Source organism: Mustelus asterias, chromosome 9 (genome assembly GCF_964213995.1).
Source record: "Mustelus asterias chromosome 9, sMusAst1.hap1.1, whole genome shotgun sequence".
NCBI classification, from domain to species: Eukaryota; Metazoa; Chordata; class Chondrichthyes; order Carcharhiniformes; family Triakidae; genus Mustelus; species Mustelus asterias.
Window position 1 is genome coordinate 92,332,158 of NC_135809.1, and position 26,930 is coordinate 92,359,087.

The 26,930-nt window shown below is 46.8% G+C and overlaps 1 protein-coding gene across 1 annotated transcript in view; it reads right to left on the reverse strand.

The window, feature by feature from the left end:
- Positions 1-26,930, reverse strand: part of LOC144498830 (myeloperoxidase-like) — a 90,999-nt gene that overhangs the window by 59,339 nt on the left and 4,730 nt on the right. The gene's annotated exons all lie outside the window — the stretch shown is intronic.

Genomic DNA, 26,930 nt, shown 5'->3' on the forward strand with positions numbered 1-26,930 from the left:
GGTACTTGAGATACATTCAAGTGTGGAGGGAAATGAAAATAGGTTCAGCTGATTGAAGGATCAGTAGACATCCATTGAGCTGTCAATGGAGGTCTTTTTCAAAGCACTACATATTGAAATTGTTGGAGATCAAAGGTTGTGGCATGGAGAGGATGTCTCTTGTGGCGTTCTCCCCAAGGCGGCGTCCAGCTGTTCTTCCACGGACTCACAGGCAGGTTGACCCTGAGGTGACGGTAGTCCATGGGGTCCTGACACGCCCTGCAGTGGCGACCATCCTCTGGACTCAGGCAAGCTGTACATGGGAGTAAAAGGGTTAAGCAATGGTCCTGATGCTGCCCGCGCCGTGTCCGGGGGAGAAACAAGAGTTAAGGGGTTTGTAACAGGGGGTATGGGAGCGACAGGGGTTGCTACGTCCCCTGCTGGTGCCAGGTCTCGGATCGAGACCGTGTCCTCTCGCCCGTCAGGGTATGCCACATAGGCATACTGAGGGTTGGCGTGGAGGAGATGGACCCGTTCGACCAACGGATCGGACTTGCGGGCTCCCACATGTCGCCGCAGGAGGACGGGTCCTGAGTACGTCAACCAAGACGGTAATGAGGTCCCCGAGGAAGACCTCCGAGGGAATGAAAACATCCTCTCATGGGGAGTAGCGTTGGTTGCCGCACACAGGATAGAATGGAGCGCATCAGGGAGCACCTCTTGCCAACGAGAGACTGGAAGACTTTTTGACTTCAACGCCAGTAAGACAGCCTTCCAGACTGTAGCATTCTCACGTTCCACCCGTCCGTTACCCCGAGGGTTGTAGCTCGTGGTCCTACTAGAGGCAATCCCGTATGAGAGCAGGAATTGCCTCAAGTCATCGCTCATGAACGACGAGCCCCTGTCGCTATGGATGTAGCCGGGGTACCCGAACAGGGTAAAGAGATCACAGAATGCCTTGATAACCGTGGCAGCGGATGTATCAGAGCAGGGAACAACAAAAGGGAACCTAGAGTACTCGTCAATGATATTGAGGAAGTACACATTCCGATCTGTTGAGGGAAGGGGGCCCTTAAAATCGACACTCAGTCTCTCGAAGGGACGAGTGGCCTTGACTAAATGTGCCCGGTCAGGTCGGTAAAAGTGCGGTTTGCATTCCGCGGAAACCCGACAGCTTCTTGTTACGGACCTGACGTCCTCCACCGAGTAGGGCAGGTTGCGGGCTTTTATAAAGTGGTAGAGCCGAGTGACCCCAGGATGGCATAGGTCATTATGGAGAGCCTGCAAACGGTCCTCCTGTATACTGGCGCATGTTCCACGCGAGAGGGCATCCGAGGGCTCATTGAGTTTCCCTGGACGGTACATGATGTCGTAGTTATAGGTGGAGAGTTCAATTCTCCACCGCAAGATCTTGTCATTCTTGATCTTGCCCCTCTGCGTGTTATTAAACATGAACGCCACAGACCGCTGGTCCGTGATCAAGGTGAACCGTTTTCCCGCCAAGTAATGGCGCCAGTGCCTGACGGCCTCCACAATGGCCTGGGCCTCCTTTTCCACCGCTGAATGCCGGATTTCGGGGCCTTGGAGGGTGCGGGAAAAAAATGCGACGGGCCTGCCCGCCTGGTTAAGTGTGGCGGTCAGGGCGAAATCAGATGCATCGCTCTCCACCTGAAAGGGGATGGACTCGTCAACAGCGTGCATCGTAGCTTTCGCGATGTCGGCTCTTAATTTATCGAAGGCCAATCGGGCCTCTGGCGTTAGGGGAAAAGTCGTGGACTTAATGAGCGGACGGGCTTTGTCCGCGTAATTGGGAACCCACTGCGCATAATAAGAGACGAAGCCTAAGCATCTTCTCAGTGCTTTTGCACTAGCAGGCAAGGGAAGTTCAGAAAGGGGGCGCATACGGTCTGGATCAGGGCCAATGACCCCGTTTTCCACCACGTATCCTAGGATGGCTAAACGGCGCGTACGAAACACACACTTCTCCCTGTTGTAGGTCAAGTTCAGGCGAGATGCAGTGCGTAGGAAATTCAGGAGATTCGTGTCGTGGTCCTGCTGGTCATGGCCGCAGATGGTGACATTATCCAGGTACGGGAAGGTAGCCCGCAGCCCGTTCTGGTCCACCATTCGGTCCATAGCACGCTGGAAGACCGAGACCCTATTGGTGATACCAAAGGGAACCCTGAGAAAGTGATACAAGCGACCATCCGCCTCAAAAGCCGTGTATTGTCGGTCCTCTGGGCGAATGGGGAGCTGGTGGTAAGCAGACTTTAGGTCGATGGTGGAGAACACCCGGTACTGCGCAATCTGATTGACCATATCAGATATGTGCGGGAGAGGATACGCATCCAGCTGCGTATATCGATTAATGGTCTGACTATAGTCAATGACCATCCGGGGTTTGTTCCCGCTCTTGACCACCACGACCTGCGCCCTCCACGGACTAGCGCTGGGTTGTATGATCCTTTCTTTGAGGAGCTGCTGAACCTCAGATCTAATGAAGATCCAATCCTCAGCGCTGTAACGCCTACTTTTAGTCGCGATGGGCTTGCAGCCTGGCACAAGATTCTGGAACAGGGAGGGTGTGGTGATCTTCAGCGTCGAGAGGCTACAGGCGGGGCACGTTGGGCAATTTGGAGGCTGCTGCTGTTCTCCCACTGCCAGTGAAGGGAGTGGCCCACCGTACTGTAGGGTTACACTCCTCAAGTGGACCATGAAGTTTAGTCCGAGAAGTATTGGCGCGCAAAGGTACGGCAACACTAGGAGCTTGAAACGCTCGTAAACTGTGCCTTGCACCGTCAAAGTTACCACGCAACTCCCTAGCACGGTGACAGACCGGGACCTCGATGCCATAGAGATTGTCTGTTTGGCAGGTTGAATCCGGAGTCCACACCGCTTCACAGTGTCTGGGTGGATAAAGCTCTCAGTGCTCCCGCTGTCAAACAGACAATAAATCACGTGGTCATTTACCTGGATGTTCATCATAGATTTGTCAAGTCTATGAGGCTTGGCCTGGTCCAGGATGATCGACGCCACCGTTGGTTCATGAGCGCCACTGCAGGCAGCTGAAATCGACGAGGAGGACCCCTGCTGGTCGTTCGTGGTCGGTGCCGACCAACATGGCCGCTCCCATAAGTCGCACGTGGGTGATGGCGCCAAACTCAGCGACCCCTGGTGGTCACACACCTCCGGCTCCGTCGACCGTAATGGCGTCGTCCTGGCCTCACACGTGGACGAACCCCTCGATGATTTTGACGACGAAGAGCCGAGCTCTGAAGAATCGCAGGCCGCACTGCCGTTCCTAGATTTAGATCGGCACACTTTCGAATAGTACCCTTTCTTACCGCAGGCGGAGCACAATACAGCCTTAGCGGGACACCGTTGCCGAAGTAATACCGCGGGCCGCCCGGAGCTGCTGCCGTCGTCTGGCCCGAGTGTGAGCACGCCATTACACAGCATTTCGAACCCGAGGGACGAGGAGGGATTGGCGACTGCTCCTGCCACGTTGTCTCCACGTGGTCTTCCGGATACAATACTAAGCTTTTGGAGGCCGTCTCCAGCATCTCCGCTAGCTCGATTGCCTGGGTAAGGTCAAGGTTACCTTTCTCCAATAGTTTAAGTCGAATGTACGACGATCCGACTCCCGCCACAAACGCATCTCGGGCGAGGTCGTTCATGCTCTGCTCAACCGACACAGCTTTGCAGTTACAGCCCCTGGCTAGCTGTAGGAGCTCGTTCGCATATTCCTCCATCGTTTCACCAGACTGCTGTCGTCGAGCGGCTAAGAGGTAACGAGCGTGTATTTCATTGGGCGGTTTGATATAACGCTTCTTCAGAAGCTCGAGGGCCTTTGTATAATCGGTGGCCGCACGGATCGCGAGGTAGACAGTGTCGCTTACCCTCGCATGGAGGACCCGGAGTCTGTCATCATCTGTGGTGACCACTGTGGAGGCTGCCAGGTAGTCTTCGAAGCACTTCAGCCAGTGGTCGAAGGTGTTAGAGGCACCCACCGCACGTGGATCTATTGTAAGGCGTTCCGGCTTCAGGATCTGCTCCATACTCTCTTTTTTTTTTCTTCGACGAGAGTTTAACAACAGTAAATAAAATTGATGCACGTTATCAAACACGAGGCTAGATGCTCGGGAAATAAAGGCTTTTATTTACTGCAATGAAGCAGCCAATAATTATATACACGATCCCAGACTGAAGGGGTCCCGGCCAGAGCAGGGACCCCCATACCTCTCCCAGGAGGCGGAGCCCGACTGGGATGCATCACAACACTACAGCACAAAGGTGTAACAACCCCACCCCAACCCCAACAGCAACAAGTAGCACAACCCAACAGTAACATATGTACATCCTTGTAGTACTGGCCAGACCCTGGCTCAGTACTATCCAGTGGGAACCAACGATGGTTCACCACACCCTGCCATTTTGTATTCTTTAATTATGTATAGCTTTGTAACATATAGGCCTACATATAGGCCTTCTGTGATCGTGTAATGATGCATTCATATATACACTTTGTAACCTGTACTGATATACATTATACAAGTACCTACGAACATATATAAATTGTTATAAGCCAGTTAACTTGTTTGTATGAGACTGTAACCTTGTACGTTAGTAAGATACCCCACCTGTGTTCAGAGAACAACAGTCACGGCCTTGAGACAACCATGAAGAAACCACCAAGGCAGCAAGATTCACACGATGGAAGACAAGCCACAGCCTGGGAACCAGTGAGGCCTGGGAAACTGCGGACGTGACAGGGGGGGTATAAATATATGTTTTTAACCTGTATTTGCTGGGAAGTCTGAGGCCATGTTAGGCATCGGATGGTCTCCCACAATTGTGCAAATAAACCACTATATTTTGACCAACGAATAGACTCAGAGGTATTTTTACCTACAACAAATGGTGCCGAAACCCGGGAAATCTGATTACGGGTCCGGTCGAATGGCCACGACCGGGACACTGGAAGGATTACTGAACTTGACGAAGTGGGTCAAAATATAGTGGGTGATCATCTGTGATGAGAGAGTGTCTGAACTGATGAAAGACATCTGAACTGAACACATACGGACAAGGAGGCAATTGACTCTGGCACCCTGCCTTAAACTGACTGTTAAGAGGAGAAATCTCCCACGCTGATGTTAGGAATTTGAAATGGGTGTCAGGGTTGCCTGAGGTGTGATGTTCAGACGTGAGTGATAGATAGAGACTGTCTGAGTGATCGCCGGGGTTGAAGGAAAAGCCTTCATGTGAAAGCCGGCATAATAAAAATATTGTGTAAGTGGTGGTACGGAGGGATCTGATCACCGCTGACAGGTATCACCGAACTCGGATAAGAGAAACCTAGGAGGGGGAGAGCGAGAAAGGAGATTAGAAAACTCCAAGGTGGTGAGTATAACCTTTTCAATGATATAGCGGGACAAGGACAGTGGGGCCCGGGGTCCCTGATTAATGAATATATGGTTAAGAGGGACAAACTCATTAAACAGATGAACAAAGGGGGGTGGAATTTAGACCACCCACTAGACCAACAACGAAAATGGTTGGAAAAAGAAAAGAAAGACAGAACTAAGAAAATTGGAGTTCTCTTAGTTCACCAATTGGCCACTAAATCAAAAGGTACCTGTTACAATTGCGAGAAACCAGGCCACTTTACCCGAGATTGTCGGGCTCCGAAGGGGGGGACTGGAGTCTGCAAAATGGCAGATAATGAAGTAATGAGAGAATCTGCAGATTCTCTCATTAAAGTGTACATGTCAAAGGAAATAAAGAGGATGCAAAAGGATGGCTGGGATCCGACCCAGATCTTAGAGCAGCAGAAAACGTGGATAGATAAAGAAAAGAGAAACAAGGCAAAGAAGGTAGGAGTAGTGTTAATACATCAGTTAGCTGGACTAATTGAGCAAGATATCAAAACAATCAGAGAGTTAGAATCCAGAATAAGAGAATTGGAGAAACGAAACCAAGTCTTAGAAGTAAAACAATGGGGAGGGGAAACTGTTCCTCTACCTCCTAATGAGTCCACATAACAGGGACCAACCGCTCCTGCAGAGGAGTGGGAAGCGCTAGAATACAACTTAGTGCCAGTAACCCGGAGGGGAACTGGTGCACGGCCAAAAGCTAATTATAAACCCTTCACCCAGTGTAAAACAGAGATTCAGAGGGGAGATCCAGAGAGCATTAGGGAATGCTCCCACTTATTGGAGCAGAATTACCATAACAAAACAATTAAGAGGGGGAAGAATACACGCAGAAGAGGGATCAATGTATGTGATAATGAGGGAAACCCTAAGACTTGGGTAAGGTTGAAATGGGAATGCGAGAGATATGAGAAAGAGAAAAGAGATAGAGTAGAACAGGAAAGACTGCAAAGGAACGATGATACCAAGAGAAAAGGATTAGTACGACAAGCCGAACACAGGACAGATAAAGAGGTATCTGGCTTGCCAATGTTGTCCCACAATACCGATACGGGTGGACAGGAGTGGTGAACTACCTGACAAATCAGGGTTTGTACTAAAATGGGATGGGCCCTATGAAGTTATAATTAGTGGAGATACCTGTGCCTGTATAGACATAAGAGGGAAAGGGTATTAAACTCAGGTGAAAGAATATGCTGAAACTAATTGCGAAAATATGTGATATAATCCCATTGTAGGAATGTACAGACCACGACTGACCTCCAAGCAAGCTGAACGGGTTCGCAGTGTTGCGCGCGGGCGGTTTAGCCTTTGGACCATCGTATAACGTTCGCGCGGGTTATTAGTAAGTGATAAGATGCTTTTCATGCTGCTTCTCACGACCCTGGCCCTGTTCGCCATAGTGGGAAAGTATAGATGGAACTATGAGAATTTAGGGATGGGACACAGTGAACATCTCTGTAATGATGACTCTGTCTATTGTATGAACACCTTTGTGTATATGTCTTATTTGTATGCATCACAATCGAATCTGAGCAAGTGCTGGGTCTGTTCACACATTCCCATGCACGGAGGAAAGGGAGGAATTCCTTTATTTCCTATCCCTTTATCAGCTCTGGAAGTAATTCAATGGGTTTTAAATCAGAATGGAACCCAGAAAGGGACAAGGCAACTGACATTCAAAACCCCATTGGGTACCACCATGCAGGGTACGTTTAATATTAGCAACGGTGATGTTGTGTTAAAGCTAGGGGGCGGAGGGTGCACTTTATCGACCTTTAAGAAACATTACCAGCCCCGCTACGACAGATCAGGATCTCCACTCTACTTCGTTGTGAAAAATAAACAGAGGGGATCTATCTGCCTGATAAGAAATGGAACCATACCTGTTGGCCGTAGCTACTGTATACAGCAGATTGATATCACTAATGATGCTTGGGCCATGGTACAGGTCACAGTCCAGTGCCCCAAAGCCACTGTTCCGGTTAGCCTCTCTGCGCTTATGTAAGCAAGATGACTGCATATAATGGTACCTATTTTATCTGTGGAAGCAATGCCTATCCGTGGCTTCCCTGGAATTGGGCAGGATCGTGTTATTTGGCATATGTGGTGCCCTATATTCACCATTACACTGACTTACGGGACCACCCCGAGATACACCTGCTTAGGGCTAAGCGAGCCATTAGTGAGACAGAACGGTTCTTTATGGTAGCCTACCCACTTTATGGGACAGCAAAGGCAGCACAAGAGCTTATACAGATGGCCTCGACCCTAGAGAGAATTGCGAATGAGACTAAGGATGGGTTCGAGGAGGTGAGCGCGGCCGTCTCTGAAATATCAGCAGAGGTCGTAGCTGTTCGGACTGTGGCGTTACAGAACCGATTGGCACTCGATTATGTGCTAGCCTCCCAGGGAGGAACATGTGCCATAGTTGGCTCGGAATGCTGTACTTATATTCCCGATGCTTCGGAGAATATAACTCGCTTAGCGGATCATATTAAACACGTGGTGAAAACAATACAGGATGAGAGGAACCAATATCATAATTATAAACCTCCGGGATGGCTGGAGCAATGGTTCGGGTCGTGGGGTGCATACCTGGTGCATGGATTGATTGTATTAATTGTAATTGTAATTACTTGCTGTGTTTGTATGCCATTATTGAACGCCTGTTGCAAAACTGTAACAGCGCGGATTATGCCGGGTGCAAGTGTACAGGCAGAGGGGGCAGACCTCCTGACAAAGGAGATGGGCCTATATGCTGGTAACCTTTGGTTCTGAATTGGTCATGGGGCCATGTGCGGACCACCTGGCACCCGACCAAAAGGGGGGAGTGAAGACAGGAATGGGTTAATGAATTCTAATACTCAAAGTGACAAAGTGAATTCTGTGCTATTTCGAGATTGTGTGAGAAACACTGTAGAACTCATGTTTACGTTAGGGTGTTTTCATGCTCATGTATCCACGAACAGGTAAGGGTAGCAGCTGTGGTACACAAGAATATGTTGTGCTGGTTAATCTGTTCTGGAATGTGGCTAACCCCGCCATTTTGTATTCTTTAATTATGTATTGCTGTGTAACAGTAGAAGCCTACATATAGGCCTTCTGTGATCGTATAATGATGCATTCATATATACACTTCGTAACCTGTACCGATATACATTATACAAGTACCTACGAACATATATAAATTGTTATAAGCCAGTTAACTTGTTTGTATGAGACTATAACCTTGTACGTTAGTAAGATACCCCACCTGTGTTCAGAGAACAACAGTCATGGCCTTGAGACAACTGTGAAGAAACTACCAAGGCAGCAAGATTCACACGATGGAAGACAAGCCACAGCCTGGGAACCAGTGAGGCCTGGGAAACTGAACGTGACAGGGGGGGGTATAAATATATGTTTTTTACCTGTATTTGCTGAGAAGCCTGAGGCCATGTTAGGCATTGGACGGTCTCCCACAATTGTGCAAATAAACCACTATATTTTGACCAACGAATAGACTCAGAGGTATTTTTACCTACAACAACTTTAAGAGGTGCTTGAGTGCATGGAAGGAAGTAGGGGACAGATTATTCTCTGACTGGAGCATGTGGTGAGAACATTTTATTTTTGTGCTGGGGACCTCTGCCCCAGAACTAGCTAGCCTCTAAAAAGGAGATAGGGAACCAAAAAATGGTGAGGGAAAGTGAATGTAAGAAGCACGATGGGACAGAGAAACTCAAAAATACAAATTGAAGAGAGCGTGTGGGACAAAACTTCATAAAGGATAGAAAGAACCAGTAAAGGAGAGAAATGATTCTGGGGAGAGAAAAGGAAACCAACAAAAACAGGAGAGAAAAGCTGGAAAGGAAAATCATGGTGAACACAAAAAGGGGAAAAAAAATCAAAAAAATGGGCAGCATGGTGGCACAGTGGTTAGCACTGCTGCCTCACAGTGCCAGGGTCCCGGATTTGATTCCCGGTTTGGGTCACTGTCCGTGCACAGTCTGTTTGTTCTCCCCATGTCTCTGGGTGTTCCTGTTCCTCCAACAGTCCAAAAGATGTGCTGGTTAGGTGCATTGACCATGCTAAATTCTCACTCGGTGTATCCGAACAGGTGCCAGAGTGTGGCGGCGAGGGGATTTTCACAGTAACTTCATTGCAGCGTTAATGTAAGCCTATGTGTGACAATAATAAATAAACTTCAAACTTAAACTTGAATCAAAGTGCGAACCAGAAAAGTGGAGACAGATGTTAACGAGGCAATGATCACCGTATTCAAGGTGCTGGTCCCTGGAGACTCATCAGGGGAGAAATCTCATAACATGCAAGAAACAATACTTTTCACTGTATACTAATCAATGTGACAATAGTAAATCAAATCAAATCAAAATCTCGATTCCAACTTTAAAATTTACAAAGTCACGGATTGTGCAATGGAAATGTTGCACTGCAACCGTTGATATTCTTATCTGGCCCCATACCCCTCAACTGCCACTGGTGGGAATCTTAATGCTGACAATAATTGTTACCATTTCCTTCTAAACTTTTAAGTTGCTGTGTATTCTCACAATAAGGGCAGACACACGTGAAAGAATTTAGGTGGAATTTAGGTCATTAGTAATTCATAAATCTCTGTCAAGATATTGTCAAAAAATTCTTAAACACCCAGTTGAAAATATTGACCTAGATTTTATAGACTAATGACATTCAATGCACTTGCCTGATTGCCCAACCAAATTCCCAACAGACACAACATTTTTTGTCGTGAGTGCAAATTCATAAAATCTACCCATTGTGTCCTCTCTTGATACATCTTTAAATCAGTTTAACCTAAAGGAAGAGAAAAGCGATCTTAGACAGTAATTAACAAAAAGTAAAGCAGATTGACAAAAGCTAACAGAATCAATCCAGCTAAAATGGGAAGACAGGATATGAAAAGACAAGGCAAAGTTAGAACAAAAGACAAACCAAATAGGTCACCTGGTAGGAAACCTGATCAAACGTGAAGATTAAGTAAAAAGATACAGAATTTGAGAGAAAAAAGCAATGTGGAACTCAAGTTAAAAGGAGAAAGAATGTCAAAGTGACAAGGCAGAAACAAGTATAAGTTCCCATTTCCCCAAAGCTGTAAACTATGTAAATGATATTGAATAGAAAGATGAGAAATGAGATGCCCACTACATAGAATGACACCCGCTGACACCATACCCAGAAGTGAATATGAAAGAGATACTCATTATTTACAATGTTGGCACAGAGGGACAGATTTACAGCAACCGATACGAAGTAACACAGCAACAAACGCCTTCGACCAGAAATCTGGTCACATATTTATTACAGGAAGCACGTTGAAAAATGTGAGAGAGGAAGTTTATGGAGTGTTTCTCATGAGTTTAGTTGTGAATGCTCAAGTCTTTTCCCAATAAGAGGAGATTCCTGGAGCTATTCCAGTTTGTAACAAGTGCAGGAAGCTTGGCTGATTTATCAAAAGATCACTTCCTAGAAGTCTCTCAGCAGGTGGTGTGTACACTTTAACACACACCTTAATCATTCCTGATGGAAGGGGAACAGTTCCCAAACCCATCACAATGACAGAGATAGTTATTCACGCTGTGATAATAACAGATTAATTGGGAACCAGCATTGTGAGCCATTTGAGTAGTGACCAAGTTGTGTGAACACTCTATTCTATGGGCTATAAGGCAGATCTTATTTAGATGGGAAAATCACTGACAGAGGAAAGTCTAAAGAACTGGATCATTCTGTGGCATAAGGGTGATAGGATAAGCTGAGTAATCATGTGAAGACCTGATTAAATATCACAATCGATGATGATTCACCCAGGAAAGGGTGCGAATAACTGGAAATCTAATATACACATAGTTAAAGTATTGATGATCAGTAATAATTCACTTGTCCATAGTGCTGCTTATAGTACACCACTGATGTTCCATTTAATTAGTTACTTTAAAAAAGCACTGCTTTTTAATGGCAAAGCTCTTTAATAAAAAGATTACCCAAATGTATATATTGCAGTCAGTGAGGAGACTGACAGTTTGTACAAGAATCATTAAATGGCATTCTGTTCAGTTTTTGAAGTCTAGGTGACAGCTATGAGTGAAATACTGTTTAACCAAAGCTCTAATAAGTTTTTTTGCCAATGACTAGGCTGTGGTTGAGTTTTGTTAATTGAATTGATTTGCACAGAACAATTCAAGAGGCAAAGATGCATTTGAGAATTTTACAGGAACAATAAAGTGTAGGAGATTTATCATTGTCCAGTTTCCTCTCACAGTCCAAAGATGTTAAGTGGATTGGCTATGCTAAATTGCTCCTTATTGTCCAAAGATGTGTAGGTTAAGGGGATTCACCATGGTAAATGTGTGGGGTCACGGGAAAAGGGCAGGGGGGATGGGCCTGGGTCAGATGCTCTTTTGGAAACTCAGCCCGACTCAATGGGCCGAATGGCCTCCTTCCACACTATAGGAATTCTATGGTCCTAATTCTATGATATAGGTTTAAACAGAACTGGTGTGAAGGCTACTTGCTTCTTCACCGTATAAAATGTGAGGGACTACTTTGCCGAGCAGGTGTTGCATTCCTTGAAGTTACAAGCTCTTTCTATATTAAGTTGAACTGAGCAGAAGTTGTGATATTCTATTCTGAACTGAATTACATTGGCTGGAATTTACTGGCCGTTCATGCCTGTGGGATTCTCTGGTCCTGCTGCAGTGAACGGAGACTTGGTTGAGAGACAAATTCTCCATCCTCGCGAGCAGTGGTAGTGGGGTGTGAATGGCCGGAAAATTCCAGTCAAAGTGTAATATTGGGCTTCACTACTATTGAGTCATTGTAATAACAAATTAAAGCCAAATTAATGCTTCGTCTGTGATGATTACGTTGGCAATCATACTCTCCTTCACTATGTACTTATACTCTCAAAATGAGTTATTAATATTGCACTAAATAACGTCTTTTAAGATACATTAAGACTTAGGTAGCGCTTAACCAATGCTCCACTTAACTCCTACTGCTGGTATAGTTGAGGCTGGATCTTTTCGGCTCAGTTATTTTTTGTCAGACAATTTAAAACATCATATTAAAACCTTGGGCAGAAAACTTGTGAATAAAGCCTTAAAATGATGGCGTCTGCTGTGGACCTGTTGCGGCGGTAGGCAAACTGTAGTGGATCCAGGCAGTCCGGGAGACTGGAATGATTCGTGCCATGACTAGCCTTTCAAAGCACTTCATAATGATGGATGTCAAAGCCACCGGACGATAAGGCTTTTCTTAGGTACTGGGATGATGGTGTATAAAAGTATCTGTACACGTTAGCATTTACAATACTTGGAGGAGAAAAAAATTCACGTTGTGAAAAATGGATAAACTGTATTCTGATTGTTGTTTTGTGAATAATTTCACCGTGCTCACAAATACTGTGGTGAACCATTGTTGGTTACCACTGTGGGGTCATTCCTATGTTACTGTTGGGTTAGGGTGTTGCCACTGTGGGGGTTGTTATAATGTTGTTGGGTTAGGGTGTTTACCTGTGGTAGATGTTGTTATGGCACATCCCGGTTGGGCCCCGCCTCCTGGGGAGAGGTATAAGACCCTCTGCTCAGGCGGGACCCCTCCAGTCTGAATTGGTGTACTCGTGTTAGCTAGTTCCATTGTTTGCTAATAAAAGCCTTCAATAGCTGAAGCCTTGTACCTTGTGCTTGATTGTCGCGCATCAATTTTATTAGCAAACATAAAACTCTCGACAGTAAAGGGAGTATGGAACAAATACTAAAACCAGAGCGCCTGACGCTGGACCTGCGTGCGGTCGGTGCCGCTAACACCTTCGACCACTGGTGGAAGTGTTTCGAGGACTACCTGGCAGCCTCTGCAGCTGTTACTACGGACGACGACAAACTCCAGGTCCTCCACGCGAGGGTAAGCGACACGGTCTATCTTGCGATTCGTGCGGCCACCACTTACCCGAGGGCCATCGAGCTCTTGAAGAAACGATACACGAGACCACCCAACGAGATCCACGCTCGTTACCTCCTCGCTACACGACGTCGGCAGTCGGGCGAAACCATGGAGGACTACGCCAATGAGCTCTTGCAGCTTGCCAGGGGCTGCGACTGCAAAGATGTGTCGGCTGAGCAATATATGTACGACCTCGCCCGAGATGCGTTCGTAGCAGGGGTAGGGTCCTCGTACATCCGGCTTAAGCTATTAGAGAAAGGGAACCTCAACTTGACCCAAGCGATGGAGATGGCTGAGATGCTGGAGGCAGCGTCGAAAAGCTTGGCTCTGTACCCCGAAGACCACGTGGAGACAACGTGGCAGGAGCAAGCACAAATCCCTCCTCGCCCCACGGGCTCGCGCTCCCATATCGATCCGACGACGGCGGCAGCTCCAGGCAGCCAGCGATGCTATTTTTGCGGCGGAGCCAAGCATCCACGGCAACAGTGTCCTGCAAAAACGGCGATCTGCAGTCAGTGCGGTAAAAAGGGGCACTATGCTAAAGTTTGCAGGTCGAAGCCCAAGAACGGCAGTGCAGCCTGTGACCCTCCAGAGCGGAGACAATCTCCTTCGACGTCGCGGTACCCGCGAGGCCCGACCACGTGCGAATCCAGGACGGCGCCATCGTGGCTGACGGAGGAGGAGGAAGACCACCAGGAGTCGCTACGCTTGGCGCCCTCACCCACGTGCGATTCATGGGGGCGGCCATCATGGTCGACGACGACCAGGAGCGACCAGCAGGGGTCCTCAGTATCAACCTCGGCTGCATGCAGTGACGCCCGGGGGCCAACGGTGGCGTCGATCTCTCTGGACCAGACAAAGCATCACAGGCTTGACAGTTCCATGATGAACATCAAGGTAAATGGTCATACTGTGTATTGTCTGTTTGACAGTGGGAGCACCGAGAGTTTTATTCACCCTGACACTGCAAAAAGGTGTGGACTCCGGGTTCTACCTGCCAAACAGACAATTTCCATGGCATCACGGTCCCGGTCTGTACCGATCCAAGGACGTTGTATGGTAACCCTAGAGGTGCAGGGCACAATTTACGAGCGATACAGGCTCCTTGTGTTACCGCACCTTTGTGCGCCAATTCTCCTCGGACTAAACTTTATGGTCCACATGAAGAGTGTGATCCTACAGTACGGTGGGCCACTCCCTTCACTGGCAGTAGGGAATCAGCCGCAGCCTCCAAATTGCCCAAAGCGCCCCGCATGCAATCTTTCCACACTAAAGATCACCACACCTTCTTTATTTAAGAATCTGGTACCAGGCTGCAAGCCCATCGCTACTAAGAGTAGGCGTTACAGCGCTGAAGACCGGATCTTTATCAGATCTGAGGTTCAGCGGCTCCTCAAAGAAGGGATCATACAAGCCAGTGCTAGTCCGTGGAGAGCGCAGGTCGTGGTGGTTAAAAGCGGGAACAAACCTCGGATGGTCATTGACTACAGTCAGACCATTAACCGTTATACGCAGCTGGATGCGTATCCTCTCCCGCGCATATCTGATATGGTCAATCAGATTGCGCAGTACCGGGTGTTCTCCACCATAGACCTTAAGTCCGCCTACCATCAACTCCCCATCCGCCCAGAGGACCGACAATACACGGCTTTTGAGGCGGATGGTCGTCTATACCAGTTTCTTAGGGTTCCATTTGGTGTCACCAATGGGGTCTCGGTCTTCCAGCGTGCTATGGACCGAATGGTGGACCAGAACGGGTTGCGGGCTACCTTCCCGTACCTGGATAACGTCACCATCTGCGGCCATGACCAGCAGGACCATGACACGAATCTCCAAAACTTTCTGCGTACTGCATCTCGCCTGAATCTGACCTATAACAGGGAGAAGTGCGTATTCCGTACGCGCAGGTTAGCTATCCTTGGATACGTGGTGGAAAACGGGGTCATCGGCCCTGATCCAGACCGTATGCGCCCCCTTACTGAACTTCCCTTGCCCGCTAGCACAAAAGCACTGAGGAGATGCCTCGGCTTCTTTTCGTATTATGCGCAGTGGGTCCCCAACTACGCGGACAAAGCCCGTCCGCTCATCAAGTCCACGACCTTCCCACTCACGCCGGAGGCCCAATTGGCCTTCAAGGCTTTGAAAAGCGACATTGCGAAAGCCACGATGCACGCGGTGGATGAATCCATCCCTTTTCAGGTGGAAAGTGATGCAGCGGATTTCGCCCTGGCCGCCACACTAAACCAGGCAGGCAGGCCCGTCGCGTTTTTTTCCCGCACCCTTCAAGGTCCCGAAATTCGGCACTCAGCGGTGGAGAAGGAGGCTCAGGCCATTGTGGAGGCCATCAGACACTGGCGCCATTACCTGGCGGGGAAGCGGTTCACCCTGATCACGGATCAACGATCCGTGGCGTTTATGTTCAGTAATACGCAGAGGGGCAAGATCAAGAATGATAAGATCTTGCGGTGGAGAATTGAGCTCTCCACCTATAATTACGATATTATGTATCGTCCAGGGAAGCTCAATGAGCCCTCGGATGCCCTCTCGCGCGGAACATGCGCCATCATGCAGGAGGACCGCTTGAAGGCCCTCCACAATGACCTGTGCCATCCTGGAGTCACCCGACTCTACCACTTCGTAAAAGCCCGCAACCTGCCCTACTCGGTGGAGGATGTCAGGTCAGTAACAAGAAGCTGTCGGATTTGCGCGGAATGCAAACCGCACTTTTATCGACCGGACCGGGCACAATTGGTCAAGGCCACTCGCCCCTTCGAGAGGCTGAGTGTGGATTTTAAGGGCCCCCTTCCCTCAACGGACCGGAATGTCTATTTTCTCAATATAATAGATGAATACTCCCGGTTCCCGTTTGTTGTCCCCTGTGCGGACACGTCGACTGCCACAGTGATTAAGGCATTCAGTGATCTTTTTACCCTGTTCGGGTACCCCTGCTACATACATAGCGACAGGGGCTCGTCGTTCATGAGTAACGACTTGAGGCAATTCCTGCTCTCATACGGGATTGCCTCTAGTAGAACCACGAGCTACAACCCTAGGGGTAATGGACAGGTGGAGAGGGAGAATGCTACAGTCTGGAAGGCTGTCCTACTGGCGCTGAAATCCAGGGGCCTTCCAGTCTCCCGTTGGCAGGAGGTCCTTCCAAATGCGCTTCATTCCATTCGCTCACTCCTGTGTACGGCAACCAATGCTACTCCCCACGAGAGGATGTTCTCATTCCCTCGGAAGTCGTCCTCGGGGATCTCCTTACCAGCCTGGTTGACGTACCCAGGACCCGTCCTTCTGCGGCGACATGTGAGGGCCCGCAAGTCCGACCCCTTGGTCGAACCGGTCCAACTCCTCCACGCCAACCCTCAGTATGCCTATGTGGCATATCCTGACGGGCGAGAGGACACAGTCTCGATTCGAGACCTGGCGCCCGCAGGGGATGTAGCAACTCCTGTCGCTCCCATACCCCCTGTCACGAATCCCCTATCACTTATTTCTTCCCCAGACGTGGCGCGGTCAGCACCGGGACCAGTGCATAAGAGTTATACTCCCATGTACAGCTTGCCTGAGACTCGGAGATCGGCGCCACCACAGAAGGTTCCAGGATCCCCTGCACCATCGCCTCACCAGGGTCAACCGGCCCGGGAGTCCTCGAGGGGACAGCCGGACGCTGTTTTGGAGAGAACGCCACCGCAAGCACCTGCTCCGGTGTCGCAACCGGTGTTGAGGAGATCACAGCGACGGTGCGGTCCTCCAGACCGTCTGGACTTGTGAATTTTGTATATATGTGACCTGTTTTCGCACCCCGCCGGCCTTTGTTTTTAAAGGAGGGGTGAATGTGGTGAACCATCGTTGGTTACCACTGTGGGGTCATTCCTATGTTACTGTTGGGTTAGGGTGTTGCCACTGTGGGGGTTGTTATAATGTTGTTGGGTTAGGGTGTTTACCTGTGGTAGATGTTGTTATGGCACATCCCGGTCGGGCCCCGCCTCCTGGGGAGAGGTATAAGACCCTCTGCTCAGGCGGGACCCCTCCAGTCTGAATTGGTGTACTCGTGTTAGCTAGTTCCATTGTTTGCTAATAAAAGCCTTCAATAGCTGAAGCCTTGTACCTTGTGCTTGATTGTCGCGCATCAAATACCGTGCCGTCATTTCCAAATGCATGGAATCCCCAGCAACGTCCCTTATCAGAAGGAGACAAGACATCTCCTTAACCTTCAATCTCTGATGAATTCTGACAGAAGTTATGTTCTCTATTTCACTACAGACACTGTCTATCAATGCCCAAAGAGTCATCATTCTTACAATTTTTGCAACATTTTGCAAATGTGGATTTTCAACTATTTTATTCTCTAATTTTACATCGCACCAAACAATGTTACTCATTCATTTTATAAATACGTATTTGTAAAAAATTTCAAATGGAAATAACAAGTAACAAGCCCTATAACAGAATGACAAAATAAGATATAAAAATTCTGAGCAGGTACAATGGCAGAAATATTTACAGATGATGCAAACTCTTCAAACAATGAACTTACTGGAATGATTACTTACTAGGGCAGCATGGTAGCACAGTGGTTAGCACTGCTGCCTCACAGCGTCAGGGACCCGGGTTCGATTCCTGGCTTGGATCACTGTCTGTGTGGAGTTTGCACCTTCTCCCTGTGTCTGTGTGGGTTTCCTCCGGGTGCACCGGTTTCCTCCCACACTCCAAAGATGTACAGGTTAGGTTGATTGGCCATGATAAATTGCCCCTTAGTGTTAGGGAGCAAGTAAGGTAAATAAATAGGGTTATGGGGATAGGGCCTGGGTGGAATTGTGGTCGGTGCAGACTCAATGGGCCAAATGGCCTCCTTCTGCACTTTAGGGATTCTATGAAAGGCACACATCACTGAACACAGAATGGGAGGGGGCACGCTGAGCTACTTTAGGATTCTGATCAGAAATCTGAGCAGATCTATATATCTGTACAAACAGTGAATCAGAGTCATGTTTGAGGGGACCAGGCTCTCAGAGTCCGAGACTGAAGCTCCCAAACAGATAAAGTCGGAATAAATGAGAAGGTTAGCCCGTGGAGAAACTCAGGAAAGGTGGGGGAGGAGAGAAAAATAGGCAGGGAAAGTAGAGAAAGACCAGAAAAGACTGGAAAAGGACTTGCCTGTTTGGGATAAGACATGGAATCCCAAATCCATTTCATTAGCCATCCCAATGTGAAATATAAAATTGGCTCTTTAATTATTCTACAGTTTGTTTGAAGTTTATCATAATTAGGTTAAAGAATTCCTTCTTACCATTCTGTCCCTTGCAAGATGCAGTCGTTCTCCGTCGTTTAATAGGATTCCCGATGCTGAAACTTGAATGTTTAGTGTCTGAATTCTCACTGTTGTGGCTAATGTTCCCAGTCCTACGTTTAGGTTTCACAGTTTGAAGCTAAAATCCTCAGTTGTATTTGGATGACCTGCTCCGACGATAGGATTTCCAACCCTGTGTTTAGATTCCCAGTGCTGATTTCCACTGCTGTAGTTGAATTCTAGACTTACGTGTATGTCTCTGAGTTATCCCTGCGTTTGTTCAGTGAGATTCAGTACTCTTTTTATCTGTTGGATTTGACTGTTGTATTGGCAGAACTCTTTACTGCAGAACAAAGCTTTGACTGCTCCGAAATAATAGTCCCATTCATACAAACTTCAAAAAGATTTCTAGTTCTAAATATTCAAATTTGTGGTTTGGGCATTGATAGACAGTGTCTCTAGCAAAATAGAGAACATAACTTCTGTCAGAATTCATCAGAGATTGAAGGTCAAGGAGATGTCTTTTCTCCTTCTGATAATGGACGTTGCTGGGGATTCCATGCATTTGGAAATGACGGCACGGTATTTGTGAGCACGGTGAAATTATTCACAAAACAACAATCAGAGTAAGGTTTATTCATTTTTCACAACGTGAATTTTTTTCTCCTCCAAGTATTGTAAATGCTAACGTGTACAGATACTTTTATACACCACCATCCCAGTACCTAAGAAAAGCCAGCAGCATGACTTAATGACTATAATCCGGTGGCTTTGACATCCATCATTATGAAGTGCTTTGAAAGGCTAGTCAAGGCACGAATCAGTTCCAGCCACTCGGACTGCCTGATCCACTACAGTTTGCCTACTGCCACAACAGGTCCGCAGCAACATTCTGCACTCTCTCTGGCATTTCACTCAATCCTGGAACACCTAGATAACAAAGACACCTTTGATTTGATTTGATTTGATTTGATTTATTATTGTCACATGTATTAACATACAGTGAAAAGTATTGTTTCTTGTGCGCTATACAGATAAAGCATACCATTCATAGAGAAGGAAACGAGAGAATGCAGAATGTAGTGTTACAGTCATAGCTAGGATGTAGAGAAAGATCAACTTAATGCAAGGTAAGTCCATTCAAAAGTCTGACAGCAACAGGGAAGAAGCTGTTCTTGAGTCGGTTGGTACATGACCTCAAACTTTTGTATCTTTTTCCGACGGAAGAAGGTGGAAGAGAGTATGTCCGGGGTGCGTGGGGTCCTTAATTATGCTGGCTGCTTTGCCGAGGCAGCGGGACGTGTGGACAGAGTCACTGAATAGAAGGCTGGTTTGCGTGATGGATTGGGCTACATTTACCTTTTGTAGTTCCTTGCGATCTTGGGCAGAGCAGGAGCCATACCACGCTGTGATACAACCAGAAAGAATGCTTTCTATGGTGCGTTTGTAAAAGTTGGTGAGAGTTGTAAAATCTGTAAAAGTTGGTGACCTATGTCAGACTCCTATTTATTGACTACAGCTCAGCCTTCAACACTAATATTCCCAAGAAACTCATCTCCAAACTCCGTGGCCTGGGGCTCGGCACCTCCCTCTGCGACTGGATCCTGAACTTCCTAACTTACAGACCACAATCAGTAAGGATAGGCAACAACACTTCCTCCATGATCATCCTCAACCACGGTGCCCCACAAGGCTGTGTTCTCAGCTCCCTACTATACTCCTTGTACACCTATGACTGTGTGGCCAAATTCCCCTCTAACTTGATTTTCACGTTTGCTGACAACACCACCATAGTGGGTCAGATCTCAAACAATGATGAGACAGAGTACAGGAATGAGGTAGAGAACCTGGTGGACTGGTGCGGCAACAATAATCTCTCCCTCAATGTCAACAAAATGAAGGAAATTGTCATCGACTTCAGGAGGTGTAGAGGAGAACAGGCCCCTGTCTACATCAACGGTGATGAAGTAGAAATTTTTTAGGTGTCCAGATCACCAACACCTGTCCTGGTCCCCCCATGCTGACACTATAGTTAAGAAAACCCACCAACGCCTCTACGTTCTCAGAAGACTAAGGAAATTTGACATGTCAGCTACAACTCTCACCAACTTTTACAGATGCACCATAGAAAGCATTCTTTCTGGCTGTATCACAGCTTGGTATGGCTCCTGCTCTGCCCAAGACCGCAAGACAAAAGGTCATGAAGGTAGCCCAATCTATCGTGCAAATCAGCATCCCATTCATTGACACTGTCAACACTTCCCGCTGCCTCGGCAAAGCAGCCAGTATAATTAAGGACCCCACGCACCCTGCACATTCTCTTTTCCATCTTCTTCCGTTAGAAAAAAGATACAAAAGGCTGGGGTCACGTACCAACTGGTTCAAGAACAGCTTCTTCCCTGCTGCTGTCAGACTTTTGAATGGATCTACCTTGCATTAAGTTGATCTTTCTCTACACCCTAGCTATGACTGTAACACTACATTCTGCACTCTCTCGTTTCTTTCTCTATGAACGGTATGCTCTGTCTGTATAGTACGCAAGAAACAATACTTTTCACTGTATACTAATACATGTGACAATAATAAATCAAATCAAATATCATTATTAGGAGCGTATCTGTAGCATTACTAATGGTCCCTTTATGAAGGTAAATTTTTATTCCATACATGATGGGAGAGAGACTTCAGAAACTCAGTTGGCTAAGTCAGCCAATGGCTGCAGACTGAAACTACATTGACATCTTAGAATTGAATGGAAATTTTTGCATAGCTATACATAGTGGGCAGCATGGTGGCACAGCGGTTAGCACTGCTGCCTCACAGCATCAGGGACCCTAGCTTGAGTCACAGTTTGTGCGCAGTCTGCACATTCTCCCCATGTCTGTGTGGGTTTCCTCTGGGTGCTCTGATTTCCTCCCACAGTCCAAAGCTGCTGCGGGTTAGGTGGATTGGTCATGCTTAACTGCCCCTTTGTGTCAGGGGGACTAGCTAAGGTAAATACATGGGTTTATGGGGATAGGGCCTGGGTGGTATTGTGATCGGTGTAGACTCGATGGGCCGAATGGCTTCCTTCTGCACTGTAGGATTCTATGATTTATTTAGATTGCTAACTGTTGACAAAATAAATGCAATTGTAAGTGTTTTTTTTATTCATTCGTGGGACATGGGCATCTCTGGCTGCCCAGCATTTATTGCCCATCCTTAGTTGCCTGAGGGCAGTTGAGAGTCAACCACATTGCAATGGCTCTGGGGTCACATGTAGGCCAGACCAGCTAAGGATGGCAGATTTCCTTCCCTAAGGGACATTAGTGAACCGGATGGGTTTTTCCGACAATTGATAATGATTTCATGGTCATCAGTAGATTCTTAACTCCAGATATATTTTATTGAATCCAAATTCCACCACCTGCCGTGGCGGGATTTGAACCCAGGTCCCTAGTTTCTAGATTAATAGTTTAATGATAATCATGAAAATCATGACAGCAAAAATTTTGTGGAGAAGAAATATGTTCACTGTGCAAGTTATTCATTATCTTATGCACACATAGGTATGCAGTGTGTGTATTATAGACCAGCAGCAGTGAATGTGGCGGAACAACGTCCATTTGCAGATGTATAACTGGACAAAATAATAAAAAATCAGTGAAGGAAGGAGGTGTTGAGAGGGGCAACCAAATACTTTGTTAAAGAGGTGAGTTTTAGAGAGGGCTTTAAATGAAGAGAGAGTTGACAAGATGCAGAGATATAGGGAGGGAATTCCAGTCTGGATAGTTGAAGGTAAGGCTGCCAATAGTTTCATATGAGGAAGAGAGATTTTGGATAGGGGGTGTAGAGCTTGAGGATGTTGCAAAGATAGTGAGAGGAAAGTTCCTGAAGCGATTTAAACATGAAGATAAGCTTTAAATAGGAGGCTTGGGGGACCAGATGCCAATGTAGTTAGCAAGGATAATGATGGCTGGTGAATGGATTTAGCACAGAAGAGGATACAGGGACTAGAGTTACGGCAGAGCTGAACATTATGGTGGATGGATAGTGGGACAGTAGCTAGGAGAACATTGGAAGTGTTAAGTCTGAATGTGATGAAAGCGTGAATAAGGGATTTGGAAGATGTGGGCTGAGATCAGGGTTTATGGAGCTGTAAGAAGAAGGACTTTGTGAAGGAAAATATTTGGTGTTAGGAGATCAGCTTGCTGTTAGAGAGGATTGTGGACAGTCTAGTAGAGCCTGAGACAATGGGCAGGGAGGGAATGGGATCAGTGGTGAGCCAATGAAGATTGAGGGTGAGGCCAAAGACAATGGCTTTGGTTTTCCCAATGTTAAACTGGAGAAGACTGCAGCTCAGCTCGGACTGGATATCGAATAAGCATTTTGACAGCGATACTGAAAGGGTCGAGAAAGATGGTGCAGAGGTAGAATTGTATATAAATGTATATCTAGAACCATATACAAACATGTTGACCACCTGTCTGTGAATGATGTTGTTAAAGGATTGGCATTTTGATGGAGTTATTCAGTGACAGATTCCTGGGGAAATTTGATAGTAATGGTGCAGAGGAGAAAGAAAATGCATTGTTGGAGATGGTTTAACTCTGATTGGATAGGTAAGAATGGAACCTAACAAAGGCAAACATACTGAACTAGACAACAGTGTGGCAAAACGTGGGAGGAGAATGGAGTGGTTGACCACATCAAAGACTACAGAAAGAATTAAGAGAAATAATGTACCACTATCACAGAGGATGCCATTTATGTATTTGATTAGGACAATTTCAGTGGTGTTACAGGGATAGGAATCCAAATGGAAAGATTTAAATGTGAACTTGCGGGAAAGCTAGGTATAGATGCGATGTGATAAATATTTTCAATGTCTTTGGAAATAAATCAGGTTAGAAATGGAACAATAGTTTGAAAAGCTGTTTAGTTTGTTCTGAAAAGTTGTTGATTACCCCCTGAATATCATAGAATCATAGAATGGCAGCAGCACAGTCCCATCGTGTCTGTGCCAATCAGCTAACACCCCAGTCCTTTCTCCATAACCTTCTCACTTCTTTCTGCATGTTCAATTCCCCTTGGAAAGCCCCAACTGAATTTGCCTCTATCTCACCCTCAGGTGGAGCATTCTAGATCTGAATCCACTCGCTGCATGAAAAAGTTTCTCCTTATATTGCTGTTCCTTCTTTTGCCATTCACCTCCATCAAATCTCTTCGCAACTTTCTCTAAGTAGAACAGCCACAGCTCCTCCAATCTATCCAAATAACTGAAATCCCTCACCTCTGGAACCAGAGGGCGGTGGCACTTCTGCCTCACAGCGTTCGATTCCCAGCTTGGGTCACTGCCTGTGTGGAGTTTGCACATTCTCCCCGTGTCTGTGTGGATTTCCTCCGGATGCTTGGTTTTCTCCCACAGTCTGAAAGATGTGCTGGTTAGGTGCATTGGCCATGCTAAATTCTCCCTCAGTGTACCCTAACAGGCGCCAGAGTGTGGCAACTAGGGGATTTTCACAGTAACTTCATTGCATTATTGTTAATGTAAGCCTACTTGTGACATTAATAAATAAACTTTACAAACTTTGTAAACAATATGAAGCTGGCTGAGTGACAGGAAACAGAGAGTTGTGGTGCCACACTCCTGTTCAGGTACACTGAGGGAGAACCCCCTTCCTTTCTTCCCTTCCCATCTTTCCTGCACATACTTGCTATCCAGGAACTTTTAAGAACATAAGAACATAAGAAATAGGAGCAGGAGTAGGCCATCTAGCCCCTCGAGCCTGCCCCGCCATTCAATAAGATCATGGCTGATCTGACGTGGATCAGTACCACTTACCCGCCTGATCCCCATAATCCTTAATTCCCTTACCGATCAGGAATCCATCCATCCGCGCTTTAAACATATTCAGCGAGGTAGCCTCCACCACCTCAGTGGGCAGAGAATTCCAGAGATTCACCACCCTCTGGGAGAAGAAGTTCCTCCTCAACTCTGTCCTAAACCGACCCCCCTTTATTTTGAGGCTGTGTCCTCTAGTTTTAACTTCCTTACTAAGTGGAAAGAATCTCTCCGCCTCCGCCCTATCCAGCCCCCGCATTATCTTATAAGTCTCCATAAGATCCCCCCTCATCCTTCTAAAATCCTTTTAATTCCAAGTCCTGCCCTTTTTTGAGCAAGGTCTCTGTTGTCACCACAATCTCATACTCCCAAATGCTTTTGCAAGCAGCCCACAAGCCTTAGTTACTACACTCTGTGTATTTGTAAAAATTCATAGTAAACCTCATTTAGACCTTATTACATTCCACTTACTCTGTCCCCACTTTATTCTTTCATACTCTAGTGCTGTATATCTCTCTCAATCCTTTGTGCGCCTTTGATAATCCTTTCCTAAGACTACATCCTGATTCCTATTCCCTGGCTGAGTTAGTTTAAAGCCTCCCAATAGCATTAGCAAACCATCCTGCAAGGACATTGGTCCCAGCTCTGGGTGTAACCTGTCCAGCCTTTACATGTGCAATTATCTCTGAAACGCCCAGAAATCTACAGTCAACCACAGGTTCATCCGGTCTATCTGCCTTTTTCTATATTCACTTTCCCATGGCAGCAGGAATTATCCGGAGATGACTACCTTCTTATCAAATTTCCTCCTAGCTCTGTAAACGTGGCTTGCAGAATCATCTCTCTTCCTACCTGTGTCATTGGTACCGATATGGACTGTGACCACTGGTTGTTCATTCTTCACCCAGTGTCCTGCAAAGATTCAGTAACATCTTTTACCTGGGCACCAGGATTCACATCTTGGCCTACACAAATGTCTGTCTGCCCATGTGAAAAGGATGGGAAAGTACCTGAGGGAGAGAACCATGTCAGCTAGCATTACAAGCAGGAAGGAAAATTGTGTGGTTAGCAATTTAGTAGAAATAGGATAAGGGAGTAAGAGGTTGGTCTCAGTGAAAATGTGAGGTCAGCTAGAAAATGAGAGGAGATATGAGATAAAGTGGATAGCTAGGAGAGGCACATGCTTTGGCTTGCTAAAAGAACAGAGGGATTGAAGGCCATTGAAGTTTTTTAAAAATCCATTCAAAGGATGTGGGCATTGTGGCTGCTTGTCCATCCCCAATTGTCCTTGAGAAGGTGGTGCTTGTCTTTTGTAACCGCTGCGGTCCAGGAGAAGTAGGTACACCCCAGTGCTGTTCGGAAGGGAGTTCCAGGATTTTGACTCAGCAACAGTGCAGGAATGGTGATATATTTCCAAGCCAGGATTGTGAGTGACTAGGAGGGGAACTTACAGTGGTGGTGTTCCCATGTGTCTGCTGTCCTTGCGCTTCTATATATGGCAGAGGTTGTGTGTTTGTAACGTGCTGCTGTAAGAGCCTTGGTGAGTTCCTGCCGTGCATCTTGTAGAGGGTACACACTGCTGCCACTGTGCATCAGTGGTGGAGGGAGTGGATATTTGTGGATGGGGTGCCAATTAAGCGGGCTGCTTTGTCCTGGATAGTGTCGAACTCCTTGAATGTTGTTGGAGCTGCACTCATCCAGGGAAGTGGAGAGTTACCCCGCTAAAGTATATTCTGTGCCTTTACTTCCCTCAGTGGTCGCTCTTCATCATAGAAGAGCACTGATATTTTGGGTGAGGAGTGCAGTAGATGGTAATCAGCATGGGATAGCCTTTCTTTTGTTTGTCCTGAGGCCACAAGACTTCACGGGGTCAGCAGTCAATTGTTGAGGATTCCCAGTGCCATGCCTGTATATGACTGTAATTTATCCTTTAGTGGTCTGCCTACCCATGGGACAGGAACAGTGATGTGAGCAATCTGGGTCACGGACTGAAATATATAGATAGTTGTTGTGCGACTAGTCTGTGGGACAGCTATCATCAGATTCCAGATATTAACTTTACATGGTTACTGGGCTGGATTGCTTGCATCTTGCCCTGATCTGATGCCCAGATTGTTGCTGATGTTTTTCCAACCAACCTGTACGGTAGCAATTGTGTGCTGACGGAGTAGCTTACTAGGTTTTTGGAAGAAGCGTAAATTGTAGGACTAGAATCAAATGCAGACTCTCCTCCTTGAAGAACTTGAACCAGTTTTTTTAACACACCAGCAGCTTTGGTGATCATTTTTCCAGGCGCTAGCCCATGAAGTACCAGATTCATTGAATTGAATAACATTTTACAACATTCATTGCAGGGATTAGAACAGAAATTCTGCTTGGACTGTCTGGTGCCATGACCAGTATTTATATAAATGATCTGGAAGAAGGAGTAACT